The 24,617-nt window shown below is 38.9% G+C and overlaps 1 non-coding gene across 1 annotated transcript; it reads left to right on the forward strand.

The window, feature by feature from the left end:
• Window positions 1-24,269: 24,269 nt before the first annotated feature.
• On the forward strand, window positions 24,270-24,379 carry LOC120105782. The gene has a single exon (XR_005508075.1). It is a non-coding gene; the product is annotated as a small nucleolar RNA R71 (small nucleolar RNA).
• The last annotated feature ends 238 nt before the right edge of the window (window positions 24,380-24,617 follow it).

Genomic DNA, 24,617 nt, shown 5'->3' on the forward strand with positions numbered 1-24,617 from the left:
TATTTTGTAATACTCCATGCTTGGACAATTTGATTGAATGTTTGAAATACTACATAAAATTTTTATTTGGTATTATTGAAAAGAAATTTCAGAATTGTCGTTCACAATCATCTTTAAAATCTGAAAGTTGAATAAATTTGTAAAAAGGAGAAGAGAAGGATATCTCTATTTAGGCAAAATGAATTGATTTTGTTTTATCCTTCAACTTGCTTAACTTTGGTATATAATGTTCAAATTCATACTAAAACTCAACATAAATACAAATATTCTGAATATGCTCTTATATGTTTGAAATATGTGTTTTCAATCGTAATGATTTAAGATGAGCTACAATGTGAAGATACATATCTCAAATTACAACTTTGAAAGCCTCCTTGAGAATCTTTATGAAATTCAGAATCTGATTTTGTATAAAAGCTTAAACTCAATATGAATTTCTAGATAAAACTATAGCTTAAGAAAAATAGAATAATTCTGATGCCTTGATTGCTTGCCCCGATACGCATCTGAGACATATCATTTCTTATCTTCAAAGTGTACTAATATTGGTCTGAATGATGTGTCTTTCGATGATCTTGATTGCAAACAAATATTTTTAAATATGTGATTTTATTTTGATATTGAAAAGATTTATTGTGCTTCATATATACATTGCTGAAAAACTTTGATTAAGAAATTGAGTTCTATAAATATATATACTTCAATGATCATCTATATGTTTTTTTTTCCTCTCCTACATTATTAAAGACTTCTATCAAAATATATATGTATATATATATTATTAAAAGAGTGAATGATCTTAAGTTTAGAAATATTTCAGCTCACTCAAATGATTCTTAAAAGAAAGAAAATGTAAATGCTTTTGAAAGAATTTGAGCTTCAAATGAATTATTTTCTGATTAATATTTCAGTACATTTTCTCAAAGATTAAGAGGAAGCATAACTTGTTCTTAAAAGATTAAAAAGAGTGATTGCTATAAATTTTGAATAATTCTAGATCACTCTACATTCTTGATATCATAAAGTTTCAGTTTTATTCACGTTTATCATTAAAATCTGAAATTCAACAAAAGATAAGAATAATTAAAGAAGAATGCATCTTTTAAGGGGGAGCTTTAGATATTCAGTATCTTATCCTAAAGTTACTTTAATTTGATGCATACCTTGAATTTTATGGATTGATTTTGATGAACCTCCTTATATTGCAAGACTTGCTTTAATTATATAATAAGTTTATACCTTGAGATGAGTTCTATAAAGGTTGTCTTATCTCAAACCTCGAGTCTTATGAAAATAAAATATATTTTCGAGATTGACAATTTTATTGAACAAATTCTAAAACTCTCAAATGGAATGATTAATTAAGGGGAAGAAAGAAAATTTCAGAGGGAGAGATCATATAGAACTTAATCATGTAAATTCACAACTAAAGATGAGAGAAAGAATACTAAATGTAAAGTGGTATTAAACTTTGTGCCTCATTGAATATCTTTTGAAAGTTGGATTTTCATCTGTACTTAATTGGTAAATCACTTGTTTTGAAAACTAAGTGAAAAGGATTCCATTTGTCTTAGTATTGGAAATTTACTTTGGAATCTACTAATGAGCTCTTATTGGCTTGCACTTTAGTGTTTCAATCATGAGCCAATTCATTTTAATTGATTTTGATGATATGATCTTTAAAGGAGTAAAAGAAAGTCTTTGAGAGAGCTTTCAAAGAACTTTCAAAGCCCTGAATTTTATGTATCCTACATTGCATAAATTCATATTTTGGTATCTATGCTCCAATACTTTTATATCATGAAAGAACTTTGAAGTCATTAAGAATTAAGGATTCAACATAATCTTATGTTTTTCGAGTTTATAAGTTTTGATCTTTATCTGCTCTTATACTATACTCTAAAAATTAATTAGATTGCTCTCATGTTGCTATATATTTAATATATTAAAAAAAAAAGGGTATTGAAGAGTTGCAGGTTAGCTCCATCTTCTATGTTGAAGAGTTGCAGCCCTACGATGGTCACTATGTTGAAGAGTTGCAACCCTATGATGGTCGCCATGTTAAAGATGAAGACATCCCACCTGTATCATCATCACTTCTTCGACGATCAGCCCCGACGGACACCATTGAGGACATCCTAGTTGATCAGATCATGCCCACATGCCCAGGAGGATACCAAAGTTTTTTATTGGAGGACCGACTAATTTCAGATTGCACATGATTAAAGACGAAGGGAGTCCAACAGCCGAACCCGAACTTCTACGAGCCCTATCAATTGCAAAATTGGACGGAGTCGAGTCTTTTTTCAGAAGGGGGGAATTGATGTTAGAAAACCCCGATCATGCCGCTGAAATTTAAAAAAAATTCAGATGCAACGGAAGAGGCATGCGCGGGATCAACCGTTCATCGCATGAACGTTGTTCAAAAACCGTTCGTAGATAGATAAGGATTAAAAACTTTTTAAAACATTAGAAGATCAGATCTTCACCTTGTGCGGATAGATGATCACCGCAAACTGAAGTTCGTGGTTTAGGATGAAGGTTCGCTTGAAGCCGTTCAAGTGCCCGGCCTCTACGGGTATCCACACGAAGCAGAAAACCGATCCAAGCTTTCTATCTCCCCGGGGTGCTAGCTCCCTTGCAGAGATAACTTTGATGGCTGATATCCTCCCTTTCAATCAATCCTTGATTGTGCTTGGGAGGAGGAAGAAGAAGGATGAAGAGAAGAAGAGGAACGAAGCCCTGCAGCCTTCTTTTTCTTCCTTGCGTTGGAACCAAACGGTGGAGGAAGAAGGAGGCCACCAAGATCCTTTTCTTCCCTTTGCTGTTGGTGGCTGAAAAGAGAGGAGAGGAGGGTGGCCACGTGATGGAGAGGAGGAGGGCTTCACTTATCATTAGGGCACCTCCTTTCAAAGCCTTATAAAGGCATCTAGGGCTCCTATTTGGTTTAGTCCAAATCATGAATCAATTGGGTTCAATCTATGCTAATCCTAATCCAATTAGAACTTGAATGAACCATGACTCAATTGAACTCTTCAATCCTAATCCAATTAGGAGTCATGTTGATTCATTAGATTAATAATTAATTAGGACTTAAGAAATCCTAATCCAATTAGGACTTGTTTAATTCTAGTCCTAATCCAATTAGGACTCTAATTTGAATTCGAAGTCCTAATCCGATTAAGACTCTAGGAATCCTACTCCAAGTAGGAATCCAAATTTAATTCAAAACTCCTAATCTAATTACGATTGTAGGAATCCTAGTCCTACTCCAAATAGGATTCCCAGTCCAAGTAGGAATCCCAGTCTAAGTAGGAATCTCAGTCCAAGTAGGATTCCTAGTCCTAATCCAATTAGGACTCTAGGAATCCTACTCCAAGTAGGACTCTTGTTTTAAGTCCAATTAATTAATTCTCTTTGTTCCTTCTTCAGCTTATTATCAATCGAATTGATTACTTGTGATTCCTAATCACGATTCAACCATCGGATCGGTCAATGCCTCTAGTGTGTGTGACCCCATAGGTTCTACTCTGACTGGTAGTGAGATATATTGTGATCTCTATCACAATATCATTGAAAACTCCTTTCAATGGGTCGGAACGATTCCAACTCTACTCATTAGGGCTTATCGATCATCGAGATAATCCCTATGAGTCCCACCATCCACCAGTGACACCTAGTAGCATGTAGTGGCTACCCAGCAGAATAGAATGATAAACCTCTAGGTGCAGTTATCGTGTGATACAGTCCTACTATCGTGGATCCCTACAGGATGGAGGTCATGGATAACTCGTCAAACCCCTTCGTCTGTCATATGTCAAGATTTATTTGACTCGAGTTCGATAGTAGAAAACTCTTTCTCCACTTTCTATTACTGCCCTGGCCAAGGTCTTAGAACTCAGTCTAATAAATCACATAGGATCACTCCTCTTCTATCATGGTTGATAGATTCCATGTAAGTGCATACCCTACTCCTACAGTGAACTTAATGCAGCCAATCTACACTACAAGGACCCATATGACTAGAGACCATGTATACGTGTAGTCAAACTACAATAACCTCACTGTGAGTAGCTGAAGCACCGCAGGTCAAAGGACCAATCATACTACTGCAACATCAAGTAAGTCACTGACGAGTGGATAGACATCCAAGTGACTTCTTGTCTTGGTCACGCTCAGTACCCTTGTTCTGTAACAAGCACCTGCACTATCACTTCAGTGTCCCTACACTGTGGACTCAAGTCTCGTCCGTCCAGAAGGAAAGTGATCTTTGCACTGATCGGATCGATCACCGTCCTCGTGATGATCCATTGATCAGGAGCATTTAGAAATTAATCACCAATGATACATGGCTCAAATTCTAAACTCTTGAGAATATGCATCATCATCTTATTAATTTCTTGGGCGATTCATGGACACATAAATAATATGAATGAAACGATGCCTTTTATTTATTTAATAATAAATAGTCAAGTACAAAATTATGTCCCTAGAATTAACAATGTGTCAGCCAGATTGGCTTCTAGGGCATACATCTAACAATCTTCCACTTGCACTAAAGCCAATCAGTCATATATCTAAGCCCCATCTTCTCAAGGTGGGCTTCAGTCTTTTGCTGACTTAGCTGCTTAGTGAACGGGTCTGCCATGTTATCCACGGAGTCTACTCTCTGCACCTCTATATATTTCTTCTCAATATAGTCGCGTATGAGGTGGAAGCGCCGCTCTATGTGCTTGGACTTCTGATGAGACCTTGGCTCCATAGCTAGTGCTATGGTGCCAATGTTATCGCAGTAAAGTGTTATGACATCTAATGACATTACACCTAACTCTGCAATGAACTTTTAACTAGAAGGTTTCTGCTGCACCCTTAGATACGGCTTAACATTCAGCTTCTAAGGTAGAATCTATAATGATTGGTTGTTTGGAACTCTTCCAACTTACTGAACCACCATTGCACATATCTTGATGTAGACTTTCTATCATCAATATGTGTGCATCCTTCTACCTTCAACTCTGATCTTCTCCCAAAGACCAAGAACATGTCCTTAGTTCTTCTCAAGTACTTAAGACTGTTCTTCACAGCTATCCAGTGCTTTTTGCCTGGATCTGATTGACATATGCTCGTGACACTCGCAGCATGTACTATATCAATTCATGTACATAGCATGGCATACATGAGGCTCCCTATTGCTGATGCATAGGGGATCTTGCTCATGCGTTGAATCTCTTCAGATGTGTTGGGGCACATCTTCTTGGAGAGATTAATTCCATGCCTTAGGGATAAGAGACCCCTTTTAGAGTTTTCCATGCTGAACCTTTTCAGCACTTCCTTTATGTACATCTTCTGTGATAGGCCAAGCATCCTTTTAGATCTATCTCTATAGACCTTTATTCCCAAAATATAGGATGCTTTCCCAAGGTCTTTCATGGAGAACCTTTTTGACAACCTGACCTTGACCGAGGTTAGCATGGGAATATCATTCCCTATCAGGAGGATGTCGTCCACGTACAGTATGAGAAATACAACAGCACTCCCACTAACCCTTTTGTAAACACATGGTTCCTCTTCCTTTTTGATGAAATCAAACGTTTTGATTGCGTCATCGAAACGAGTGTTCCAACTCCGAGATGCTTGCTTTAGTCCATAGATGAACTTTTGCAGCTTGTAGACCTTGTGATCTCCATCACTGGAAGTGAAACCCAAAGGCTGTTCCATATAGATGTCTTCATCAAGATATCCATTCAGGAAAGCTGTTTTTACATCCATCTGCCTCATCTTATTAATTTCTGAAATGCTGCAATGGCAAGCAATGTTCGGATGGATTTCAGCATGGCTACAGGTGAAAAGGTCTCCTGATAGTCAATGCCCTCGCGCTGACTATACCCTTTCGCCACAAGCTTCGCCAATGCTCCTCTGAGACGTAAAAATTGTATCCTAATGACTCTTTAGGATATCTTATAAAACGAGCACTTATGGTCCTAGCCTCTTGTTTGTCCGCCTATAGTTTCTTGACGTGGGCCAGACATCCCCAAATCTTGAGATGACCAAGACTTAGTTTCTTACCATGCTATATCTCATACGGTGTGGTAGGAAGGGATTTAGAGGGAACTCTATTCAACAAGTAAATAGCTGAAAATAGGGCATCTATTTAAAGAAACAAGGGTAAATCAGTGAAGCTCATCATGGACTGGACCATATCAATAGAGTCCGATTCCTCCTCTCTGACACTCCATTGAGCTGAGGTGTTCCAGGAGGAGTCCATTATGAAACTATACCATTCTCCTTGAGATAATCACGGAACTCTCCATTAAGGTATTCACTTCCTCGATTTGATCGAAGAACCTTAATGAGTTTTTTGTGCTTATTTTTCTACTTCATATCTAAGCTTTTTGAACCTTTCAAAAGTTTCATATTTGTGTCTCATACACATATCCATACCGTGAGTAATCATCGGTAAATGAAGTAAAAAATTATAACCCCTAGCCTGCACATCGAATGGGCCACACACATCAGTGTGTACTAGGATAAGTATTTCAGTGGACCTCCCTGTGTCCTACAAAGGATAACTTGGCCATCTTTCCTTGAAGGCAGAATTCACAAATCAAATATGACTCGGAAGTCAATGAGCCCAAAAGCTTATGTTTCTCCAATTTGTTTATTCTGTCTTCTCCTATATGGCCAAGCCTGAGGTGCCACAAATACTTTAGATTTATCTCATTTTTGGATCTATTAGATCCTATGGTATTCACTGTTTGCTCAGATATATTCACAGATGTATGTGATAGAGACTGTCAATCATAAAACCATGTTGAATCAATTTATTTTTCAAATAAAAATCTTTCTGTGCTAAATAAAATACAGTAATCAAATTTCTGCTAGCAATAGGTAACAGTCCATAAGTATCCTGAGCATATCTGACATACCTTCTGAAGGTCTGTCACCCTTCATATTCTTTATGCTTTCCCATGTATGTAGGACAGTTCCTCTTCCAATGGCCATCCATGATGCAATGGAAATATTTTTCCTTGCAATTGGCCTTTTCTTGGAACTTCCTCATTTGGCATTTTCTCGGTCTTCTGTTTCTTCGCAGGCTTTTTCTTCTTCCAAATAGACTCTCTCTTGGAAGTAGAAATCAACTCAACAGTGAGAACGATGCCCCTTGAACTCTTCAGCGTCCCTAAGGTAGTTACCAATTTTTTTAACAATTCTGTTTTGGTGCATACAATCTTGTTCATATGGTAATTTACTATAAATTGTTCATATGAAGCTAGAAGGGATTACGGGATCAAATCCATTTGCAGTTTCTTGTGCATGGTCATGCCGAGCTTCTCAAGCTTCTTTAAGTCCTTTATCATGGTCAAACCATGATCATGGACATACTGCCCATCGTGCATCTTGGCTTTGAAGAGCCTCTTGGACACTTCAAACCGAGCTGCGTGACTCTGATCACCATACAACTCTTGCAGGTGATTTAATATGTCCCTGGCAGTCTTCATATTCTCATGCTGGCATTGTAATGCATTGGACATGGATGCCATTGTGCAGCACCTAACTTTATTGTCATTGTTCGTCCACTTAACAAGCGTCTTATGCTGATCAGTGATCGGACGGATTGGTAACACGGAGATTCCATGGTCTAGCATATACCCGAATTTCTCATAATTCAAAACGATTTTTTTTTTTTGAAATTTGCTGAGCTAATCTTTATAATTGGGTTTGGTCAAACGGTTGTTCTATAGGATATGAGTTAAGAGTCTAGAAGCTGAATTTATAATCCTCAGAGAGTAAAGATTCTAGTTAGACTTTTGTACTTGATCCTAATCTGTTCTAAGGTCTTTTAGAACAAATGTAACTCCCACTATTTTTTCGAATTCCTCACACTCTCCTGGTAGGAAAACGGAAATCCCACACGACTAGGGTTTCTAGTGGGTACTGCGGTCCCACCGATTTACATGCCACCTCACCTAACAGTTATTGGTGACACATAGATTGATGAATGTACAACTCTTGTACAATGCTTCTCAAGCATGTTGCAGTGTAACTTGGTCTCTAAGCTATGAAAACCTCACCTAACAGTTATTGGTCTCATTTCTTAGTTAAGTCAGACCCACCGTATAACCGTAGGAATAAAGTCGTCATTGGGTCCTCACCTAACAGTTATTGGTGCCCAACCCCACCTTTACCCTACAACATCTCATGTCTATAGAGAGGTCCAGCCCCCCGATGCAACTTGACCACTGTATCCAGCCGAGACAAATCAACATCAGAAAGGCCTTAGCATCTCTACTACAGTGGAAGACCTATTGACTTAATATTGGTTAATCAGGTCTTAGTGTTTGCAACTTGAACTCTTCATAACAGGTAATCGAACAATTGGCCAGGTAAGCAGGTAGGAGGCTCCCCTTACTCAGAGAGTAAGGTCCTAATTAAGTAACCACCTTTCATGCTTTCCTAGACACTAATTAGATCAATTAATCTAATATGACTTGCTCATGTTGGTTCACTCTTGACTTGATTGAGGAGGTTTTAATTTAGGTCTCAATTGGGTTTGTTACATCACATGTAAACCTATCTACCCAGCTTTCATTCACATCACATGCAAACGGCACATTGCAGGCAGTTATAATCGCAGCAATAATTAAAGCTAAACTTTAAATAGGTGATGATCATGGATTCTAGTTAGGTCGTATTACAAGCACATGCACATCAATCGATCAATTGGTCTTCAACTCTTGAATTGGTTCCAAGCCTCCTTGATTCGATCCTTGATCAACTCTTGATCCAATCGCCATCAACCGCTTAGATCACCTGTTCATCTCATGCCTTGTCTTCAACTTGATCGTTGACGTACATCACATCACAGAAATACAACCAGATGTAAAATAAAAATAATAATAAATTACATCTCCTTTTAGGAGGCACGTAGGCCTCTCAAAACATCAAATAAGATGCATGCAAGCATCTGAAAAATTACATGACATCACAGATCACATCGCAGGTCATTACATTTGATACCAAAAGAGTTTGAATCCTATGATCATCACCACATGCAGCAATTATAATTTTCAGATCTGAAAACTAACTGATTATCTCATGACATAGGTTGCTGATCATGCTAATCATGATTCTAAACTTTGTAATCTCATTAACAATGCAATTAGAATCATCATCTTATCATATAAAAATCAGCATGCAAAAATCAGCACCCTAGAAAAAATCTGCATGCAGAAAATTTTCAGCATGCATAATCTTTCAATTTTCAGATCTAATAAGCCTACTAATAATTAATCCTTACCTTAATCTACGAAGCCTAGGCTCTGATACCACTGTTAGAAAACCCCGATCATGCCGCTGAAATTTAAAAAAAAATCAGATACAGCGGAAGAGGCATGCGCGGGATCAACCGTTCATCGCATGAACGTTGTTCAAAAACCGTTCGTAGATAGATAAGGATTAAAAACTTTTTAAAACATTAGAAGATCAGATCTTCACCTTGTGCGGGTAGATGATCACCGCAAATTGAAGTTCGTGGTTTAGGATGAAGGTTCGCTTGAAGCCGTTCAAGTGCCCGGCCTCTACGGGTATCCACACGAAACAGAAAACCGATCCAAGCTTTCTATCTCCCCGGGGTGCTAGCTCCCTTGCAGAGATAACTTTGATGGCTGATATCCTCCCTTTCAATCAATCCTTGATTGTGCTTGGGAGGAGGAAGAAGAAGGATGAAGAGAAGAAGAGGAACGAAGCCCTGCAGCCTTCTTTTTCTTCCTTGCGTTGGAACCAAACGGTGGAGGAAGAAGGAGGCCACCAAGATCCTTTTCTTCCCTTTGTTGTTGGTGGCTGAAAAGAGAGGAGAGGAGGGTGGCCACGTGATGGAGAGGAGGAGGGCTTCACTTATCATTAGGGCACCTCCTTTCAAAGCCTTATAAAGGCATCTAGGGCTCCTATTTGGTTTAGTCCAAATCATGAATCAATTGGGTTCAATCTATGCTAATCCTAATCCAATTAGAACTTGAATGAACCATGACTCAATTGAACTCTTCAATCCTAATCCAATTAGGAGTCATGTTGATTCATTAGATTAATAATTAATTAGGACTTAAGAAATCCTAATCCAATTAGGACTTGTTTAATTCTAGTCCTAATCCAATTAGGACTCTAATTTGAATTCGAAGTCCTAATCCGATTAAGACTCTAGGAATCCTACTCCAAGTAGGAATCCAAATTTAATTCAAAACTTCTAATCTAATTAGGATTGTAGGAATCCTACTCCAAGTAGGAATCCTAGTCCTACTCCAAATAGGATTCCCAGTCCAAGTAGGAATCCCAGTCTAAGTAGGATCTCAGTCCAAGTAGGATTCCTAGTCCTAATCCAATTAGAACTCTAGGAATCCAACTCCAAGTAGGACTCTTGTTTTAAGTCCAATTAATTAATTCTCTTTGTTCCTTCTTCAGCTTATTATCAATCAAATTGATTACTTGTGATTCCTAATCACGATTCAACCATCGGATCGGTCAATGCCTCTAGTGTGTGTGACCCCATAGGTTCTACTCTGACTGGTAGTGAGATATATTGTGATCTCTATCACAATATCATTGAAAACTCCTTTCAATGGGTCGGAACGATTCCAACTCTACTCATTAGGGCTTATCGATCATCGAGATAATTCCTATGAGTCCCACCATCCACCAGTGACACCTAGCAGCATGTAGTGGCTACCCAGCAGAATAGAATGATAAACCTCTAGGTGCAGTTATCGTGTGATACAGTCCTACTATCGTGGATCCCTACAGGACGGAGGTCATGGATAACTCGTCAAACCCCTTCGTCTGTCATATGTCAAGATTTATTTGACTCGAGTTCGATAGTGGAAAACTCTTTCTCCACTTTCTATTACTGCCCTGGCCAAGGTCTTAGAACTCAGTCTAACAAATCACATAGGATCACTCCTCTTCTATCAAGGTCGATAGATTCCATGTAAGTGCATACCCTACTACTACAGTGAACTTAATGCAGCCAATCTACACTACAAGGACCCATATGACTAGAGACCATGTATACGTATAGTCAAACTACAATAACCTCACTGTGAGTAGCTGAAGCACCGCAGGTCAAAGGACCAATCATACTACTGCAACATCAAGCAAGTCACTGACGAGTGGATAGACATCCAAGTGACTTCTTGTCTTGGTCACGCTCAGTACCCTTGTTCTGTAACAAGCACCTGCACTATCACTTCAATGTCCCTACACTGTGAACTCAAGTCTCGTCCATCCAGAAGGAAAGTGATCTGTGCACTGATCGGATCGATCATCGTCCTCGTGATGATCCATTGATCAGGAGCATTTAGAAATTAATCACCAATGATACATGGCTCAAATTTTCAACTCTTGAGAATATGCATCATCATCTTATTAATTTCTTGGACGATTCATGGACACATAAATAATATGAATGAAACGATGCCTTTTATTTATTTAATAATAAATAGTCAAGTACAAAATTATGTCCCTAGAATTAACAATGTGTCAGCCAGATTGGCTTCTAGGGCATACATCTAACAATTGATGCAGGAGCATCCCCCTTGGGCATGGTGTATTGGGTCTAGTCCCTTGGGAATGGAGATTGAGTTTCCTTCTTGGGTGTGCACCAAGTTTCATGGGGTTCAAGGAGTTCCAATATCAATCATGTTGAGCCCAATTGAATCATGGGGAGAGTGTGGAGATGAAGGCCAACCATGAAGCACCACCCTCATTCTAATGGCGTGGAACATTGGGTGAAGGAGTGGAAAGAATTTTAGTCCAAGCAAAGTTGAGTCCAAGCTGAAATTAGATTGAGTCCCTGCAATTAGTGATTTGATTCACAATGGGTTAGCCTCTTTAGTGTCAATTAGATTGAGTCCAAGGCGTGAATGGGTCCATGGCTAATTAGAAGTGGTCACATGTCAAAATAAAGAGAAGTTCAACCATGAAGACCTCTCACATGTGGAAGAAATTCAGAGTTCAGATCCAGTTCAAATCCATGACAGATTGAATACTATATGGTCTTTTGAAGATTTTGGGAGCTACAGAAGTATGATTAAGTTGATTCAAATTTTGTTGGAAAGTAGACATCTGTAGCTTTCCAATGACTATAAGAACATAAAATTTAGAGATCAGATGACATTTGAGGAGTCTCCTGAACTTCACGCTGATGTTGGTACCCGAGAAGGAGTTCCACCTAGATATTCATGGCATGCGGCTGAATTCCTTTTGATGGGTTTCAATCCACACGCCATAGATATGGATCTTAGGTGTCTAGGCTTAGGTGTCAAGGCCTTTGATTGGTCAATTAGAAAATTTAAATTTTGAATTGAGTCCACATGTAATTAGGAGTCCAATTTAAAATTCTGTGTAGTCCTTATCCTTTGCCAACCTTTCCTTCTATATAAAGGAGGGTATGATGAATGAAGTTAGTTTTGGATTTCGAAATTATTTTTTTGTTTGCGTGAAGAGAGGCTACTCCTCTTGCTGGTGCGATGCCAAAGGGGTTGAGGAAAGGTGGGATGCCTCCCCTTCACGCCATTTGAAATTGGGTTGGTTTTGGATGAGATTTCCTAACTAACTCAACCTTATCCTTATCCATTCTCTTTCTCCTCACACCTCCACCCTTTGTGTGCGCCATCCTTGCTTTCCACCTCATCCACCGGCAATTTCCTCATGCCTATTATCCTCTCACGTCCTCCCCTTGGGTCCAAGGCAATTCAAAGTCAAATTAAACCCATTTCAGCCTACATGCAAATGAACCAACCAATTTCAGCTGCCCACTAAACTTGGTGCCTAATTTTGGTCCATTGGCTGACCCTCCTTGAACCCAATCTCGCCATCCAGCAACCCATCTTCTTCCTCCTTCCTTCCACCACAAAGAACCCTAGCCTCCATTGCCATTGCTTAGAAAAAAAAAAATTCAGCCATCATCAGAGAAGAAAAATTCTGCAGCCCACCCCGATTGCGTCAGATGGGCTTCTTTAAGAATTTTCTGTTTAATTTCCAAATCCATAGGTACACAAATTCTATTCCGATACCTCAAAATCCATCCTCATGTATCTCGAATTTAGATATATCTCCTGCTTCTACTGACTCCCGAATCTTCAATAACTGTTGGTCATTACCCTGAGCTGTCTTGATCCTCTCTATGAGTGTCGGCTGAACCTACATATAAGCCAATTGAGTCCCCAAGCCAAGTACTCGGATCTCTAATTCAAGTTTCCTCACATCTTCCAAAATATGTCGTTGGCTAGTAATCAAAGTGGCCATATTTCCTATTGACTTTCTGCTTAAAGCATCTGCAACAACATTAGCTTTTTCAGGGTGATAATTAATCGTTAGATCATAGTCCTTCAACAATTCCAGCCATCTTCTTTGTCTCAAATTCAGTTCCTTCTGGGTAAATAAATATTTCAAACTCTTGTGATCTGTAAACACCTCGCATCGTACTCCATAAAGATGATGTCTCCAAATCTTGAGAGTAAAAATCACAGCTGCTAACTCCAAATCATGAGTGGGATAAATTTGCTCATAAGATTTTAATTATCTAGAGGCATAGGCTACTACTTTACCGTGCTGCATCAAAACACAGCCGAGTCCCTTCCTTGAAGCATCACTATAAATTGTGAATCCATCATCACCTGTAGGTATAGTAAGAATAGGTGCCGTAACCAATCGCCTCTTTAATTTCTGAAAGCCTCGTTCACAATCTTTAGTCCATTCAAACTTAACTCTTTTTTGAGTTAAGCGAGTCAAAGGTATAGCTATAGAGGAAAATCCTTCCATTAATCGTCTGTAATAGCCTGCCATTCCTAGAAAGCTGCGAATCTCAAAAACATTAGTTGGCCTGTTCCATTGCACTACATCTTCCACTTTTGCGGGATCCACAGAAATCCCATCTCCGGATATAATATGCCCCAAAAACGATATCTCATTCAACCAAAACTCACACTTCTTTAATTTAGCATAGAGCTTCTCCCTCCTTAAGAGTTGAAGTACGCTTCGTAAATGTTCCTCATCTTCTTCTTTTCCTTTTGAATAAATTAAAATGTCATCAATGAACACCACCACAAATCGATCTAGAAAAGATTTAAATATTATGTTCATTAAGTCCATAAAAGCTGCTGGGGCATTCGTCAATCCAAAAGGCATCACCAAGAATTCATAATGTCCATAACGAGTTCTGAATGCAGTCTTGGGTACATCTTCCGCTCTGATCTTTAGCTGATGATATCCTGTGCGGAGATCAATCTTAGAGAAAATATGTGCACCTTGCAACTGGTCAAATAAATCATCTATTCGAGGCAAAGGGTATTTGTTCTTTATAGTGACTTTATTCAATTCTCTATAGTCAATGCAGAGTCTCATGCTTCCATCTTTCTTTTTCACAAAGAGCACTGGAGCTCCCCAAGGTGACACACTAGGTTGTATAAAATCCTTGTCCAGTAAATCTTGCAACTGATCTTTCAATTCTTTTAATTCAGCTGGGGCCATTCGATAAGGAGCTTTAGAAATCGGACCTGAATCAGGTACAAGATCAATAGTGAATTCAATTTCTCTGTCCCATGGCAATCCTAATAACTCCTCGGAAAAGACGTCCGAAAATTCATTCACTATAGGAATATCCTCTATCTTTAGTTCATCTTGTTGTATATCAATTACTGAGGCCAGATAACCTGTGCATCCTTTTCTTAACATTCGTCCAGCTTGCAAAGTCGAGATAATATGAGGAAAAGCAGTTCCTTGGTTTCCACAGAAACTGAATGCCGGTTCTCCCGGAATTTGGAAGTTTACCCTCTTGCCATGACAGTCTACTGAGGCATGATAGGTAGCAAGCCAATTCATCCCCAAAATGACATCAAAATCCCGCATATCAAGTACAATCAGATCCACAGGTAACTCCCTATCTATTATTTCAATTTTACATGACTTGCATATAACATCAGTGCTCAACATACCGCCTACTGGTGTCTCCACATAGAACTTAGTGGTCATGGATTCACACAATATGTCATGTGTTTTGACAAAGTTTGAGGATATGAATGAATGTGTGGCACCAGGATCAAATAAGACATAAGCATAAATATCAGATATAGGAATAGTACCTGTCACCACTGCATTAGAAGCTTGTACATCTTGCTGTGTAAGTGCAAATACCCTTTCTTGAGTCTTTGGCCTCTGGCTTCCTTCCATTGCTTGCGTAGATTTATTCTCGTTTCTTTGTGGGTAGTCTTTAATTTTATGACCTTTCTGTCTGCAATGAAAACAAGAACCTGTAACCCAGGGACAATTTGCAAATTCATGATTACCGCCACATCTTGAACACTTCCCACTCTCATTTTTGAGATTTCTATCTTTATTTGGCTTCTGAGCTAGATTCTTGAAATTCTTGTTTCCCCTTTTAAATTCAGCAGGTCTTTTTCTTTTCTTTTGGTTTCTTTCCCTTTCAGCAAAAGCTTCGTTGACTTCCCTTTCAATGATTAAAGCTTTATTCACCACAATTGCGTAGGTAGTCAACTCATAGGGTACCACTTGCTTCCTAATTTCAGCCTTCAATCCCATCTTAAACTTGTGCACTCGGTCTTGCTCATCCTCTACCAATTTCGGAACAAATTTGGCTAGTTCTGTGAATTTGGCTTCATATTCGGCCATTGTCATGCCCCTTTGCTTCAAATGGATAAATTCTTGTTCCTTCTGTATCCTTACACTTCGAGGAAAATATTTATCATAGAATGCTTTTCAAAATTTATCCCAAGTGAGAGGTTCCCCATCATGCTCAAATTTATGCTCCAACATCTGCCACCAATTAAATGCTTCTCCCTGCAACATGTATGATGCAAACAGAAGTTTTTCATCGTCCCGGCATCTTCAGACAGCAAATGCTTTTTCCATCTCTGTAAGCCAATTGTCTGCTTCCAAAGGTTCTGTAGTCCCCTGAAAAGCTGGAGGAGCCAGCCTCTTAAATTCAGCTATGCTGCTACGATGTTCACACTATTCCCCTCGTCCTTGCTGTGGCTGTGTCTGGAGCAACTGCGCTTGTTGTTGGAGCAACTGCTGTTGCACCTGCTGTTGCATTTGCATGAGGCTCACCATGGTCTGCATAACCTGGCTTAAGCCCGATTCCTGTCCCGTTTGAGGGCTCATGACTTCCTCCTGCTGAGGGATACTCCCAACCCGTTGGGGTGTGCTGTCAGTATGCCGGTTCGGTGTCTCATCTGCAGCACTAACAGTAGTCTTTTTTGCCCGACGTTGAGGCATCCTGACCTATATGCATCAAATAACAGCAGACTCATAAAAAGAAAGCTCACCGAATTAAATTATTATTATTATTATTTTTATATAATAATAATCATCACATTCTTCACACCTAATGTCCCAATGTCCCTAGTGTCTACCCACCTACACTCATATCGTGTATGATTCTTTGTCTTAGATTCTATCCATGTATGCTCTGATACCACTTAAGTTGTCACGCCCCCGTCCCGAGATCGCGAGCCGGGGGTCGCGCCAACCGCCGCACACCCGTAAGAAACTTTTCCCACGAGCATGCAAGGCATCTAAACCAAACACCTCAATTATGTAATTCTAAAATAATTTAACAGAATAAATGCAATCTTATTCCATTGACTAACTCGAGTCATAATGTCTCACAAGTCTAAATACGCGGCGGAATAATCATTTACCAACATGCAGAAACCTAGTTCTTAAAATAATAAAAGTCCACCAATCATAATAAATGTCCATAATAACAAATCAACTTAAATAACCCTAATCTAAGATAACTTGTGCCACAATCCTTCTAGTCGCTCTCCCATTTTGAATCCCCAATAGACTAGTTCTCGAAATCTGTAAAACAACAAGAGATGGTATAATGAGCTAGACAGCTGGTGCTAAAATAAAATTATTCTCCCAAGTGCAGGAGATTCGCACAAGTAGTATAACTCAGAAGTCCGAGGTCGATTCCTCAGAGAACGATCTATGGATTATTAGCATAATCTCAGATTAATTAATTCAGTTAATTTGTTGATTAAGATGATGTTTTGCAAATAGAAAACAAATTAGTACACAGAGAATTAAAGTATGGATAGATTAAGATCGAGTAGGGATCTGGAATCCCCCTTGATAATTTTGCATTCAAGAAATAAATTCTTCGATTCCTGATTAAAGATATAAATGTAGGATAGATCAAAGCATGAGATATATTTTAGGGACATATGAACTCTATTTCTAAGCATTTATCGTGCCTATTACATCAACGATAAATCAAATACTAAAGCGGTCCACATGTCGATCAACATAAACCATTAAAGAACTATCTACAAAATAATTATGCAAGAATCCATAATATATTGGAAATATAAATTTATAAGAATTAAAGGTTTAGAATTTACTTTAAAGATAGCAATACATCAAGGGTTCCTCCATCACCCAGGATTAGCCAGCCATCAACATCAAAGACTCTCCCCTGTTACTCCTCTCTCTATTTTTTTTCTTCTTTTTCTTTTCGGAAACAGGGCATCCCCTGTTTCCCTCTCTCTTCTTCTTTCTTGTTTTCTTCCACTGCAGCAGCCGACTCCTCTATTCTTCCTCTTCCCCCCCAAATCGGAGCCCCTTTCTCCTCCTCTTATAGATCCCACCAGAGATCAGCCAGCGATGGATCTGATTTTGCGTGGAGAGGAGGAAGAACGCCTGCGTGATGGTTGGGGCGGAATGCATGGGATCGGCTGGATCGATGGCGCTAGCCGCGGGATTTGGGGAGTCGCTTGGGTGCGCAGAAGAAAAGTCATAGACTCTATTCTGCAGTTGGGAGGATGCATCCTTTTTAGATGAATTTATATAAAATAATGTTAAAAATTATAATAAGTGCTAAGGATAAAATATTAATCATGCAAATGTTAACATCTATTATTTATCATTATTTTGCTAGCATTAGGCTAAGTTAATTGGTACTTAGATCGCACTTTTGTGCTCTCATCATACCCCCCAACTAGCTTATTGCTAGTCTCTAGCAATTCAGAGTAAATAATAACATGAGAGTACAAAAAGTGTTGGTCAATTCTTTGACTTTTTATTAAAGCTAACGACATAAAACTAAGATATGTACCCACTTTCGTAGGGCATCACGATTGCACTTAGCACGTGCAACAAGCCGTTAAACTCCTAGGTTACCCGAGTGGACAAGTGTTGTCTCGTGAGGGTTTTCAGGGATGTTACCCACAAACATCATGAATGATATGACATGAGATCCTAAAAAAAAAAAAAATGAAATAAATTTTAAGCTAATGCACATGTAATTAATTAATATATATTTTCAAGCATGGAAACTATCAAAGCAAGAAAAATATGAAAGTGTAGTGTGCATAAAATAGTATGACTTTCTCGGAGTACTACTACCTCCACCACAACATGGCACCGCTTGAATTTTAGGTGTACTACTCAAGTTCACAAGTGTTTACTACAATTTATTAGAGCCTGATCTATCAAATTTTCGGAATATATCATGTTGTCTAAAATTGTCAAGAATGGTTTGCATAAAAAGAAGGAGCTATCAATCCCAACTAAATATCCAAAGTACACAAAGGTCCAATACAATGGAGTCAAATCAGCCATTACCACATGTCACTGGGTTCAGCCCGACCAACCCTATTCATGCTTTTTTTTTTAATATTTTTTTATACATATGGTGATTACAATAGTCCAACCCCCTTAGACTCTAGCAAGGTCCATGTAGCGAGTTTTCGGCCAATAACTCCTGATCCAGTTGGCTCAAGGCATTAGGTGAAACACCCCTCGGACTTAATTACTCGAACCAGACTACGCCACGAGGTTAGACTTGTCATCTCCTCATTTTTTTTTTAAAATCAAGAGAGAAGGTAAACTGAACCATATAATGTGACTGCAACGTGACTATAGGTCAACCAAGGTTGGAACATAAGGCACTTAGATGATCTAGCCGGGGTATTCAGCCTCTATCTTTTATGTGAAAACCAAATCAAGAACCTTTTAGTACGGATAAGGATACTCGTACTTCTTTTACAGATATGGCTTAACAAAAATGCATTAAACAAATGTGAACTCCTGAGGCCTTCCTATAATCATTAAGTAAATGTGCGGGGATCTAATAATAGGTCTCTGATCAGTCATAATGTGCATGTGTTCCTTGCCTTAATGGTTGCACAAACTCAATATGAAAATACATGTGCATTTGCTTAGAAAAGAATGCAAAAATAATTTTTTTTTTAAAGCAAATTACTTTCCTCCCCCCAACTTAAACATTGCATTGTCCTCAATGTAATAGATACAAGAAAAATATAATAAAAGACAGTAGAGAAAATAATATTGGAGAGAAGAGGAATACCTTGAGCTGTTGATATCCAGAAAATAAAACCTACAAAACTAGAGAAATAATCCTTACTAATATACATATACCTTTGCCTTCATGCTCAGTCATAAGAAGGCTCCCCCAAGAAAAAGGAGTCCTCTTCATCTGTAAAATTCTCAACAAAAGGTTTAAGTCTGTGTCCATTTACCTTAAAAATTCTACCATCCCGTGGATTCTCAATCTCAACCGCCCCATGTGAAAAAATAGTTTTTATAATGTAAGGACCTGTCCATCTCGATCGCAACTTACCAGGAAACAGATGTAAGCGGGATTCATATAAAAGAACTTTTTGCAAAGGTTCAAAAGATTTTTTTAAAATTGATTTATCATGTAAGATCTTCATTCGTTCTTTGCAAATTTTAGCATTGTCATAAGCATCTCTGCGAATCTCATTAAGCTCGTTCAATTGTAATTTTCTAGCTAGACCGGCATCTTGTAAATCAAAATTCAATTTTCTAATTGCCCAATACGATTTATGTTCTATTTCTACAGGCAGATGACACGCTTTTCCACAAACTAGCCGGTAGGGAGACATGCCAAGAATGGTTTTGTATGCAGTACGATAGACCCATAATGCATCTGATAGTTTCAAGGACCAATCTTTTCGTGATGGGTTCACCATTTTCTCTAAAATACGCTTGATCTCCCTATTGGCTAATTCTACCTGGCCACTAGTTTGCGGATGATATGGGGTAGCAACTCTATGGGTGACACCATACTTTTTCAATAAGGTCTCGAAAGGCTTATTACAAAAGTGTTTTCCACCGTCACTAATTATGACCTTAGGCATCCCAAATCGTGAAAAATTATTTTCTTTTAAAAACTTCAGGACAGGTTTGTGATCATTGGTCTTACAAGCAACAGCTTCTACCCATTTGGACACATATTCGACACCGACTAAAATGTACTCATATCCAAAAGATGATGGGATGGGCCCATAAAATCGATGCCCCAACAATCGAAAATTTCGATAATAGTAATGGGTTGAAGAGGCATCATTTGCCTACGAGTTAGACTTCCAATACGTTGACATGGATCACATGTCCTGCAGAACTCGTGGGCATCTTTGAACATAGTGGGCCAATAGAAACCACATTGCAAAACTTTTGCAGCAGTTTTCTTAGAGGCAAAGTGTCCACCGCAAGCATCAGTGTGGCAGAAAGAAAGTACGCTTTGTATATCATGATCCGGTATGCATCGTCTAAAGATTTGATCATTGCAATATTTAAACAAATAGGGTTCGTCATAGTAATAATTCTTTACTTGGCGCGAGAAAATTTTTCTATCTGTCGACCCCCAATGCTCCGGCATCCGGCTTGTAACAAGAAAATTTACAATATCTGCATACCATGGTATACTAGAAAGTGCAAACAACTGCTCTTCAGGGAATGAGTCCTTGATGGAAAACTGTGGCACTGAATCATGAAAAACTAATCGTGATAAATGGTCAGCAACCACATTCTCTACTTCTTTTTTATCTTTGATAGTGATGTCAAATTCTTGGAGTAGAAGTATCCATTGTATTAAGCGTGGTTTGGCCTCTTTCTTATCCAACAAATATTTTAGTGCCGCATGGTCCGTGAAGATAACAATAGGAGCACCAAGGATATAAGAGCGAAATTTATCTAAGGCAAATACTACTGCAAGCAATTCCTTCTCGGTGGTAGTGTAATTCATTTGAGCATCGTTTAAGGTTTTGCTTGCATAGTAAATGACATATGGCTTATTATCCTTGCGTTGTCCTAGGACAGCTCCTATTGCATAGTCGCTAGCGTCGCACATAATCTCAAAAAGTAATGACCAATCGGATGGTCGCACGATGGGTGCAGTGCTAAACATAGACTTCAACTTTTCGAATGCCTCCTGACAGGTTTCAGTCCAATTGAACGGTGTATCAAGGGATAGGAGATTACATATTGGTCGAGATATGACACTAAAGTCCTTGATGAACCTCCTATAAAATCTGGCATGACCCAAAAATGATCTAACATCTCTAACCGTCTTGGGTGCAGGTAGCTTAGCAATTAAATCAGTCTTAGCTCTATCTACTTCCATGCCCTTCGATGAAATAATATGTCCTAAGACAATTTCCTTTGGTACCATGAAGTGGCATTTCTCCCAATTCAGTATCAAATTCTTTTCCATACATCGAGCTAAGACAGCTTGTAAATATGACAGGCAATCATCAAATGTGTCGCCAAAAATGGAGAAGTCGTCCATGAACACTTCCAAAAATTTCTCGTTCATGTTTTCAAAGATGCTGAGCATGCATCTTTGGAATGTTGCAGGTGCATTACACAACCCGAATGGCATTCGTCGGAAAGCAAATGTGCCAAAAGGACAAGTGAAGGTAGTCTTCTCTTGATCTTCCGGTGAAATTTCAATTTGATAATATCCCGAATAGCCATTGAGAAAACAATAGAAATCATGCCCTGCAACCCTCTCCAATACTTGGTCTAGGAAGGGTAGAGGAAAGTGATCCTTTCATGTGACCAAATTCAGCTTTCGGTAGTCAACACACATGCGCCAACTCGTCGGGATACGAGTTGGAACTAGTTCACCTTGTTCATTTTCTACTACCGTCAAACCCGATTTCTTAGGAACGACTTGAGTAGGGCTTACCCACTTGCTGTCGGAAATTGGGTAAAAAATATCCACGTCAAGCAACTTGAGGACTTCTGCCTTAACCACATCTCTCATTGTAGGATTTAACCTTCGTTGTATTTGCCTTGTGGTTTTGGCATTGTCCTCCATATATATCCGGTGCGTGCAAATTAAGGGGCTAATTCCCTTCAAATCGGCAATGGACCACCCTAAGGCTCCTTTATGATTCTTTAAAACATCAATTAATTTTCTTTCTTGGGTATGATCAAGTCCAGACGAGATGATTACAGGAAAAGTATCTTCGGGTCCAAGAAAAGCATACTTAAGTTCCTTTGGTAAGGGTTTCAATTCGAGCTTGGGTGCTTGCTCATGGGATGGTACTATTTTCACCTCTCGAGGCGACAATCTCTCAAATTCTCCTTCTTTTGGTCTCCACCCATTGACCATCTTGATATCCAGATTATCCACAATAGGTGTGACTGACAAATCATCATCATTGGTTCCATTAGGACACCAATCAATTAAGCTATCATTGAATGGGTCGTTAATTGCTTTAGCTAACAAATAATCTTCTGCGATGGTTTCAACCCAATCAACCTCCTTACTCTCTTCGGGATTATTGGGTTGTTTGCACACATTAAAAATGTTCAATTCTAAGGTCATGTTACCAAAAGAAAGCTTCATGATGCCATTCCTACAATTAATCAATGCATTAGAAGTTGCAAGGAATGGACGTCCTAAAATGACCGGAATCTGAGACTGTGAGTTCGAAGCCGGATGTGTGTCCAATACAATAAAATCGACAGGAAAGTAGAACTTGTCTACTTGGACTAATACATCCTCGATAATCTCCCTTGGAATTTTAACTGACCTGTCAGCTAATTGCAAAGTGACGGAGGTTGGCTTCAACTCACCTAAACCAAGTTGCTCATATACAGAATATGGCAACAAATTCTCACTCGCCCCTAAATCTAACAATGCTCGCTCTATCCTAAAGTTGCCTATGATGCATGAGATGGTTGGGCAACCTGAATCTTTATATTTAGGGAGAATGTTGTGCTGCAAAATAGCACTCACATTTTCAGTTAAAAATGCCTTCTTCTTAACATTTAATCGGCGCTTAACAGTACACAAGTCCTTCAAAAATTTGGCATATGAGGGTACTTGTTTGATTGCATCAAGAAGAGGTATGTTGATCTTTACTTGTTTAAAAAGCTCAAAAATTTTAGAATTAGGTTCGAGCTTTTGCAACGGCTTAAACCGTTGTGGAAAAGGTGGAGGAAAAGGACATTCAACTTTCTCGGTAGAAGTTGGGACCTCAACTTCTTCTTTGTTCCTTTCATCGACTTTGGGAGCATCAGAATTAGAAGTGACTCGCAGTCTCAATGGGACGGTTTGATCAATGACTTTCCCATTACGCAAAGTCATGATGCTCTTTGCATGCTCTGTATGCGAACTAGAAGGAGCCGTATTATTACTACCGTGCACTTGTGGGTTAGGTTGGGGTTGAGCTGGAAGCTTACCCTTCTCTTGGGTACTTAGGACGGTAGTCAACATTGACAATTGGTTCCTTATGTCTTCAAAATTTCGAGTATTTTGAGCATTGATATTAGCTTGACCTTGTAGAAAAGTTTGTATGGATTGCAAGGTATCCTCGATATTTGGCTTTTGAGAAGGTGATGGTGCATAAGTAGGATGTGCAGGTTGAGGAGCTGAATGGTGTGACTGTTGAGGATGATCGTTTCTCCACCTAAAGTTTGGATGATTCTTCCAACCAGGGTTATAGGTATTCGAGTATGGATCGTTATAAGGCTTTTGGTAGGAGTTCATAGCATTTGCTTGATCGTGCAAGACTTTCTTGAATGCCGGTATGGTGGGGCAATCTGTAGTGGTATGACCCGACATATCGCAGATACCACAATACTCGTTTCTAAGCTCTATAGTCTTGACAGGCTCAACCTTCCTAAGCTCAATTTCTTCTACCTTCCTAGTGAGGGCTGCCATTTTAGCATGAAGATCATCCTCAGTTCTGAGGTTGTAAAGGCCTCCCTGTACAGAGCTAGTAGGCTTAGGCAAAGACTTGTTGTTTCTATCCCCGTTATCCCAAAGTTGGGCAGTCTCAGCAAGGGAATGCAAATACTCCCATGCCTCATCAGGTTGTTTTTCTAAAAATCTACCATTGCACATGGTCTCTACAAATTGTTTCAACTGTGGAGATAAACCTTCATAAAAGAAGCTAATAGTTCTCCAAGTTTCGAACCCGTGATGAGGGCATGAGAGAAGAAGGTCTTTAAATCTTTCCCAATATTCATAAAATGTTTCATTATTTTTTTGTTGGAAATTGCTAATATGTCTTTTTAAAAAGTTGGTCCGGAAAGAACTTTTTTAAAAATTCTCTCTGCATATCTTGCCAAGTTCTTATTGATCTAGGTCGCAAGGAGTTTAGCCATATTTTGGCCTTATCCTTTAGAGAGAAAGGGAACAATGTCAACTTGAGGACATTCTCGGTGACGTTTGGCACTCTAAATGTAATGCTCAATTCTTCAAAATCCTTTAAATGAAGATACGAACTTTCGGACTCTAACCCATAAAACTTGGGCAGCAA

This window comes from Phoenix dactylifera, unplaced genomic scaffold, assembly GCF_009389715.1.
Source record: "Phoenix dactylifera cultivar Barhee BC4 unplaced genomic scaffold, palm_55x_up_171113_PBpolish2nd_filt_p 000367F, whole genome shotgun sequence".
NCBI classification, from domain to species: Eukaryota; Viridiplantae; Streptophyta; class Magnoliopsida; order Arecales; family Arecaceae; genus Phoenix; species Phoenix dactylifera.